Source organism: Meles meles, chromosome 10 (assembly GCF_922984935.1).
Source record: "Meles meles chromosome 10, mMelMel3.1 paternal haplotype, whole genome shotgun sequence".
In the NCBI taxonomy this organism is placed as follows: domain Eukaryota; kingdom Metazoa; phylum Chordata; class Mammalia; order Carnivora; family Mustelidae; genus Meles; species Meles meles.
In genome coordinates, this window is record NC_060075.1 from 9,484,155 (window position 1) to 9,491,937 (window position 7,783).

Consider the following 7,783-nt stretch of genomic DNA (forward strand, 5'->3'; position numbering starts at 1 on the left):
ATAACCATTTGGATCTGGTAGTGAGTTAGAATAATGTTGGGTATTCATAGATTGCTGATTTACTGTATTTTGAATTAGGTGATTGGAGTCTGTGTATGGTTAAATATGCAATAATTTCTTAGCTGTTTCAGATGATTAATACTGGAACTGGCTGAACATTTCACTCATTGCCTATGTATACTTGTCTACCAGGATGATAAAGCACTAATAGATTCTTATTACTATCCAGGGGCAAAATGTGTTTCTCTTCAGCATTCCTCTGACTATCCTAACATTTTACAATGAATGCCCAAGGCAAAATGAAAGAGTTGGAATATAATAGAGATGAAGCAAAAAAGTAAATGACAAGGCAGGGTGCAGATAGATATTTTTTTAGATAAAAATTATTCAATATAACTCTTTTCTTCTGGGTTATTAGAGTTTTTCAAATTACTATTTTATAGAATCATTGGTGTTAAAGCTAAAAGGCATGTTGAATAATAATCTATTGCAAACCTCAGCTCCCAAGCAGGTGAGGCATTAATATCCTTGGTCCACACACTGGTGTATAGCATTTCCCAAAATTACAAAGTAGGAAAGTAGCATCAGATCTAGATTTCTAGACCCCTGATGTATGAATGCGTGTAACTGCCTGATAAAGTAATGACGTACAGTTAGATTTGGTGATTTATTTATTTTTATTTATTTGTTTACTCAATTCATCACTTCTAAGGATCTAAGGATATAGATTGGGCAACAGATAAGTAGCCAGGGAATGAGGATATCATGTGGCCAGGATAACAGTGGAGTATATCAAAGTGTAAAGGGAACCTTGATAGAGGCTAGTACAATTTGAGAAGGTAATTAGTTTTATTTTTTTTTGAGCATCTAATAATCTTTAGTCATTAATTTGGTTTTCTTGTAAACTAATATTTAGATGACAAAATGAGAAAAACACCTTTGAAAAATGATGTTAGTCATAACAAAAGATTGAAACCATTGGAATTCAGTGAATCCCTAGTGGAGTTTCAAATGGTAACAGTCGACAACTATTGGTTCAGTTTTTTCAAAAGACCCCAGAAGCGGTGAGAATGTAGTAATTCAACATATTGGGGTGACTCAGGTGAAGTGCCAGTTTGATCTAATTCTAAGAACACATCGGAAATTGATGACCATGTGATTTTTAACCTAGATTTAAATATTGTTTATTTTTATAAATGTTATATAATTATACTTATAAAACCAATTATTAGTTTTCTGTAAAATTTTAATTTTGTAAGTGTTCAAAGAAGCATTTAATATGATCAGGCTTTCCTTTAAGTAAAATTGTTAATCAATTCAATTTTACATGAAAACATAGTTCTGAGCTTATGATTAAGAATAGTTGATATGGGGTGCCTGGGTGGCTCAGTGGGTTAAAGCCTCTGGTCTTTCGCTCAGGTCATGATCCCAGGGTCTTGGGATCAAGCCCCGCATCGGGCTCTCTGCTTGGCAGGGAGCCTGCTTCCTCCTCTCTCTCTCTGCCTGCCTCTCTGCCTACTTGTAATCTCTGTCTGTCAAATAAATAAATAAAATCTTAAAAAAAAAAAAGTTGATGTTTCAGATGGGAGAAAAGAGTAAAGAAGGCCATTCCAGCTAGAAGTATCTTGTGCAAAGGAAGGGAACCATGAAAGTCTACGGTGTGACTGAGAATATGAGCAGCCTAATAGTGCAGCTAAGACGTTGAATGAATTGATGGGTGTGGTCAATGTGTCCGCAGGGATACTGTGTAGCCCAATTGTGAGTTACCTTGTAATGCAGCTAAGAAATCCGGATTTGTATCCTCTAGGAAATAAAGAAGCAGGAAAGATTTTAAATACGAAAAAACATGATTAGTCTTTTTTTTTTTTTTAAATGACCCCTGTTATCTTCAGAGCTGAAGATTAATTGAAGTGGAGAAATATTTGGTGTATAAATAACATGCCAATTTTAGGCATAATACAAAATTTTCCTGCGGTAGGGCAGGGCTGATGGAAGGAAAAGGACAGGCTTGATAGAATTTCTAAATTAGAATTTACAATTATATATGGGGGCTAGAAATTGGGGCAACAATGACATTAATAGATATTAAAGCTATGAGATGTGATTGAGATTGAGAGGTGGTGAGAACACATTTCTCTCTGCTAAATATAGATTTCCCAAAGTACATAATCCTTCTGAACCTCAATGTATTTTGGTAATTAAGATTATTTTGGTAAGTAATCTCAGAGGATTATTAAACTAGATACTATACAACTATACAAGCAACTAGGAATGCCAGCTAAGTGGGAGGTATTGAATAAAAGGTAGTTCTTATTATTATTTTACCATTGTTACTATTACAGTGAATATAGAAATAAGCATGTTACCAGACATTGGAAATAAAAATCCGAACATTGGAAGAAAGGTCAGGGAAGTAGACGTCTATTTGACAGTCATTACTGTAAAGGTGTAGTTAAAAACACATGATTAGACATAATTCTAATAGAATTTGTTCTTTCACTGTTTTCTTGAAAAATAAATTGAGTTTTGTGAATTTTGAAAGTCCTAAGTCAAATGAGTAAGCGCAAGAGACTGTTCACTGTTAGCACTGAGTCTATGAGACAGTGGAGTTGCGGGATTTGTGCCTGTGCCCGAGTAAATGAATGTCAGCCTTCAGAGCAGTCTCTGAGTAACAAAGTAGGCTGGCTTCCGGCCAAAATTCAAAATATGCAGTTTGTCTTACCATGCTGCCATTTCAAATCCATTGCAGGATTTGAGAGGAGGGGGTGGGCTTATAGAATAAGACTTTAAAAAATCCCTAAGGGTTGGGGCACCTGGGTGGCTCAGTGGGTTAAGCCTCTGCCTTCAGCTCAGTTCATGATCTCAGGGTCCTGGGATCTAGCCCCACATCAGGCTCTCTGCTCAGCAGGGAGCCTGCTTCCTCCTCTCTCTATGCCTGCCTCTCTGCTTACTTGTGATCTCTCTCTGTCAAATAAATAAATCTTTAAAAAAAAAAATCTGGAAGGGGAGATGAACCATGAGAGACTATAGACTCTGAAAAACAACCAGAGGGTTTTGAAGGGGCGGGGGGGGGGAGTGGTGGGAGGTTGAGGAACCAGGTGGTGGGTAATAGGGAGGGCACGTACTGCATGGAGCACTGGGTGTGATGCCAAAACAATGAACACTGTTATGCTGTAAATAAACAAATAAAAAAAAAAGAAAAAAAATCCCTAAGGGTTTTTAAGTTTTAGGCATATCATAGCATATTCTATTCTTCCCATCATGTATTTTCATCAATGTAAAATCAAGCTAAATGAATATTTGAAATTGACTTGAAGGAAAAAGGAAATCACAGAAGGGAAACAGTATAGGTAAGCACAGGCAATTGTATAGGAGACTTGACTTTTATAGGGATGGTGGGTACTGATTATTGGTACATAAAACTCAAGTAATTTGTCGCAGTGACAGAATCATATCTCTTTTTTAAGATTTTATTTATTTATTTGATAGAGATCACAAGTAGGCAGAGAGAAAGGGGGAGAAGCAGGCTCCTTGCTAAGCAGAGAGCCCGATGTGGGGCTTGATTCCAGGTCCCAGAGATTGTGACTTGAGCCGAAGGCAGAGGTCATGGTGTCCCCAGGCGTCCCCAGAATCATATCTCTTGCAGAAAACAGGCTCAAGTCACTGCTTAAACTTGAGATTCTGGTGAACTCAAGACAGGATTTCCAGCATATCTGAGGTACATGACTGGACACTACAGACAAATGAATCTCTCTTTCCATTCTTGAAAGGAAAAATCACCAGCGTCATCAGCACTATCAACATAATCATAGTCACAGGCACCTACAAGACACCATGGTTGAGTCAGATCCTCTTTTAGTTACTGTTCAGTTCTTAGTTGGTTCGACAGCAACCTTATGGGGCAGGCAGTACTGACAGCCCTGTCTTACTGAGGAGGAACCTAAGGCAGAGAGAGTTCACAGAACATTCCCACGGTCACACAGGAAAATTCCTTCATTTAGTGGGCCGTCATTTCCATGGACCCAAAGCATCTTATGGCTATTTTGACTCTCGAAGGCGAGTAGTCTTTTTACCTGTTGGGAGAGGCAGTGCTACAGTGTAGTTAAAGAGGATTGCTGAAGTCCTGACTGACCCACAAGCGAAAATGGATCATGTTCTGACTAGCCCTAAGGCCTTGGCAAATATATGTGACCATTTTGAACCTGAATTTCTTCACCTGCAAAATAAAGACAAGGGGAAAGGAGAAAATGGAAAGTGTGTTGTCATTTCATATGTCCCTAAGTGGACCTATGTGGAAATCCCCTAAGCAAGGGGAGATGGCCCCAGTGTTTTTATAGCAAGAATTCCCAGACCTAGAAGACCCATACATGGTCATCATAGAGAAACAACTCACTGAGTAGCAGAACTATTTTTGTAGATGACTGTAGAAGTTCTTCCTAAGACATAATATGGCTGGCATGTAACGGCAATGAGTCCATAGTTCCATGATTCTCATTAACTCATTAACTCATTAACTCATTAACGTCTCAATGTATATAAAAGCTGCCAAGACCACCAAACTTCAGGGGCATTTCTTAGAGATACGAGACAGACAATGGGGAGACTTGTTCATTCACTAGCATTGTGATCTGCTTTACGTATTTTACCTTGTTTATGAGATGACTTCCTAGAATACAAAGTTAAAATAATGAACAAAGTTGCCAAAGAATGTTTTCACTCACACTTGGATTTGAAAAAGCTTGTGTGTTCTAACCTAGCTCAGTATATCAAGCACTTAAGTCTCTACTTTTTAGTATATATCAATAATGGCTATAATATTTTAGGAGAGGAGGGACTTTAGAAGACTTTTCAGATTATATTATCTCTGCACCTGCCTAATATAATCAGGGTGCCCCTACTTAGGAGGTGGGTTTCAATAAATAGTAAGCAACACTGTATTTGCTTTTATGGATTATACTTAAACTTTTCTTGGTTTGAAACTTCAGTCTGAAATTAAGGACCCTTAACTCTTTCAACACTCTCCAGTAAACTAATGAACTACTATAAATATCTACTGTACTATCATTAAATCAAGTTGAAGCCAGTTGAGCATATCTTTTTCTTTCCTACAAATACAATTTATTCAGTCACTTATTTTTCTTGTTTTTGCCTGCTGGACTTGTGATAACCGAGATAGTATTATGATTTTTTTTTACATTCCATCTATAAAATGAGACTTTCAATTGACTATAGATTTGAAAACATTTAAATATTTACCTGATCATTTTGTATTTTCTTCAAAAACTCCCTGAAATTAGTAAACATTTTGATTTGGAGGAATTGAAAAACAGGGTTAAATTATTTGCAAAACCTTCAGTAAATTAGAGAAACAATTCACAATCAAAGTAAGGTAAACCAAATCAATCCTAAATGAATTTAAATTCATTTTTACAAATATTACTAGATTGTGATTCTAAAAATTAACTGGTATTCCATTAATGGAATCATTGCATTGTCAGTATTTTCACTAAATATTTTGGCATATTTAAATCTACTTCTTGGGCTACTTTAAGCCTAATTGCTAACCTGCCTGGGTTATATATGAATTCAGATTGTGAGCCTCAATCTAATCCAAACTGTAAACTTAGTTAAAGCTTGATTTTTTGTTTGTTTGTTTGCTTGTTTTTATAAAAACTATTTATGGATCATTTTAGCCTAGTATTAGTCTAATATAGAATGTTTATTCTATCTCCTCTAATTCTGAATATATCTTCTGTATATTAACAGAGATATGGAAACAAAGAGACTGAATTTTCCCTTAAAAGAATGATTCACTGTAGGGGCCAGGAGGGTCTTATAATTACTTACCTACTAGCTTTTCACACACTCATTTACAAAATATCTGACATCTAGAGCTGTAAGATAATTAATTAGTTTTCTCAATAATTTCTTATTGAAGCATATTTTTTTGTCAGATACTCTATTAGACATTGCCTTCAAGGAGATTAATGTCAGACTGTTTGATGATTGTAGTTTAGCTTATTTAACTTCGTTTAATGCTTTGGAGACGTATTCATATTGTTGAATCTATCTGTTCTTTTCTATTTCTGACTATTATTTGCTTGTTTGAATATTACACAATTTTTTAAATTCATTCATTAGCTGAAAGATATTGGGCTGCTTTTAGTTTTTCTGATTATAAATAATGGCTATAAACATTTGCACCCGTGTCTTTGTGCAGATGTGTGCTTCCCCCTTTGGGATAAATTTCTAGGAACGAACTCGCTGTGGTAACATGTGTGACAGCATATGGTTGAAGATATCTCAATATATAAGAAACTGCTAAGTTTGTTTCTAAACTGACTGTGCCGTTTTGCATTTCTATCAGCAGTGTACGGAAGTTTCAATTTCTCCACACGCTTGTGAGCACATGTTACTGACAGTCTTTTTTTTTTTTTTTTTTAACCCTTAGAATGTTTATTAAATCGAAGATTTACAAGAAGGATGAATGATTAAAAGTGAAAATTTTCAATCAGGAAACATGAAGTTTCAATGTGTAAGGGTTTATATTCAATTTCTTCTTTTTAAAATCTTCTCCTTTAAGATTATATCATAACGTGTGAAGCACTGGTGAGATCTGTGTCACCAGAAATTCCCAGTTTGCTGATTTCCTGGAGATTTTTCATCCGATGATTGTACTGCAACAAGTGAGCATCATTGACCGCAACCTTGAAGTGGTCAGATTCAACCAGCACTTGTATTTTGAATGGTTTACCACGTTCCAATGGGAAAGTCGCCGGTCTTTCTTCTTTCCCCAGATGTTATCCAGCTTTGTATTGCAAACAATGACTCTCTGGTTGTCCTCACTGAAGCATGGGTTAAAGTGGAAAGCAACGTCATTCCCTCTCTTGAAATCTAAAGCAAATCTGTTTGCATTGGGCTTCGTTGTGCCCAGAATTGTTATCAGCATGCGAGGCATGACTCCTCCGGGCAAGGGCAGGTCATAAGGTACAGTCAGTGGTCCAGCAGGGATGCCAAAGGCGCCAGCAGCGGACTGGGCTCCAGGAGCACTTGGCTGTCCAGGAGGCGGGTAGGCCCCGGGCCCACTCGGTTGCCCAGGGTGGGCTCCTGATGCGGATGGTCCAGGATAAGCAGGAGCTGTTGGGCCAGGGTAGGCTCCTGGAGGTGCCTGTCCAGGGTAGCCGCCAGGAGGGGCCTGTCCAGTGTATGCACCAGGATAGGAGGACCCTGGATAGCCTTCTGCTCCAGCAGGCTGGTTTCCCCATTGACCAGGCCATCCTTGAGGGTTTGGGTTTCCAGACCCAGATAAAGCATCATTAAGTGAAAAACTGTCTGCCATTTTCCCGACGCCTCGGCACTCGCTCGCTTGCTGCGGGGGCGGTTTCTGGTGAGGTGCTGCGAACCCCGTTACTGACAGTCTTTTTAATGCCAGCTAATCCGGTCTTTGTAAAATAACCTCTTTTTTTTATTAAAAGATTTTATTTATTTATTTGACAGACAGAGATCACAAGTAGGCAGAGAGGCAGGCAGAGAGAGTGAGAGGGAAGCAGGCTCCCTGCTGAGCAGAGAGCCCGATGTGGGACTCGATCCCTCATGACTTGAGCTGAAGGCAGAGACTTTAACCCACTGAGCCACCCAGGGGCCCCATAAAGTAACCTCTTACTGTCATTTCAATTAGCGTAACTATAGTGGTTAATAATGTTAAGCATTTTTCATGTATTTATTTGTTATCAATATAGCTTCTTTAGGCAAAATTATGTTTATTTTATTCTGCTCACTGTTT

At 37.9% G+C, this 7,783-nt stretch overlaps 1 pseudogene; it reads right to left on the reverse strand.

The window, feature by feature from the left end:
• Positions 1-6,499: 6,499 nt before the first annotated feature.
• On the reverse strand, positions 6,500-7,350 carry LOC123952131 (annotated as a pseudogene).
• Positions 7,351-7,783: the final 433 nt, after the last annotated feature.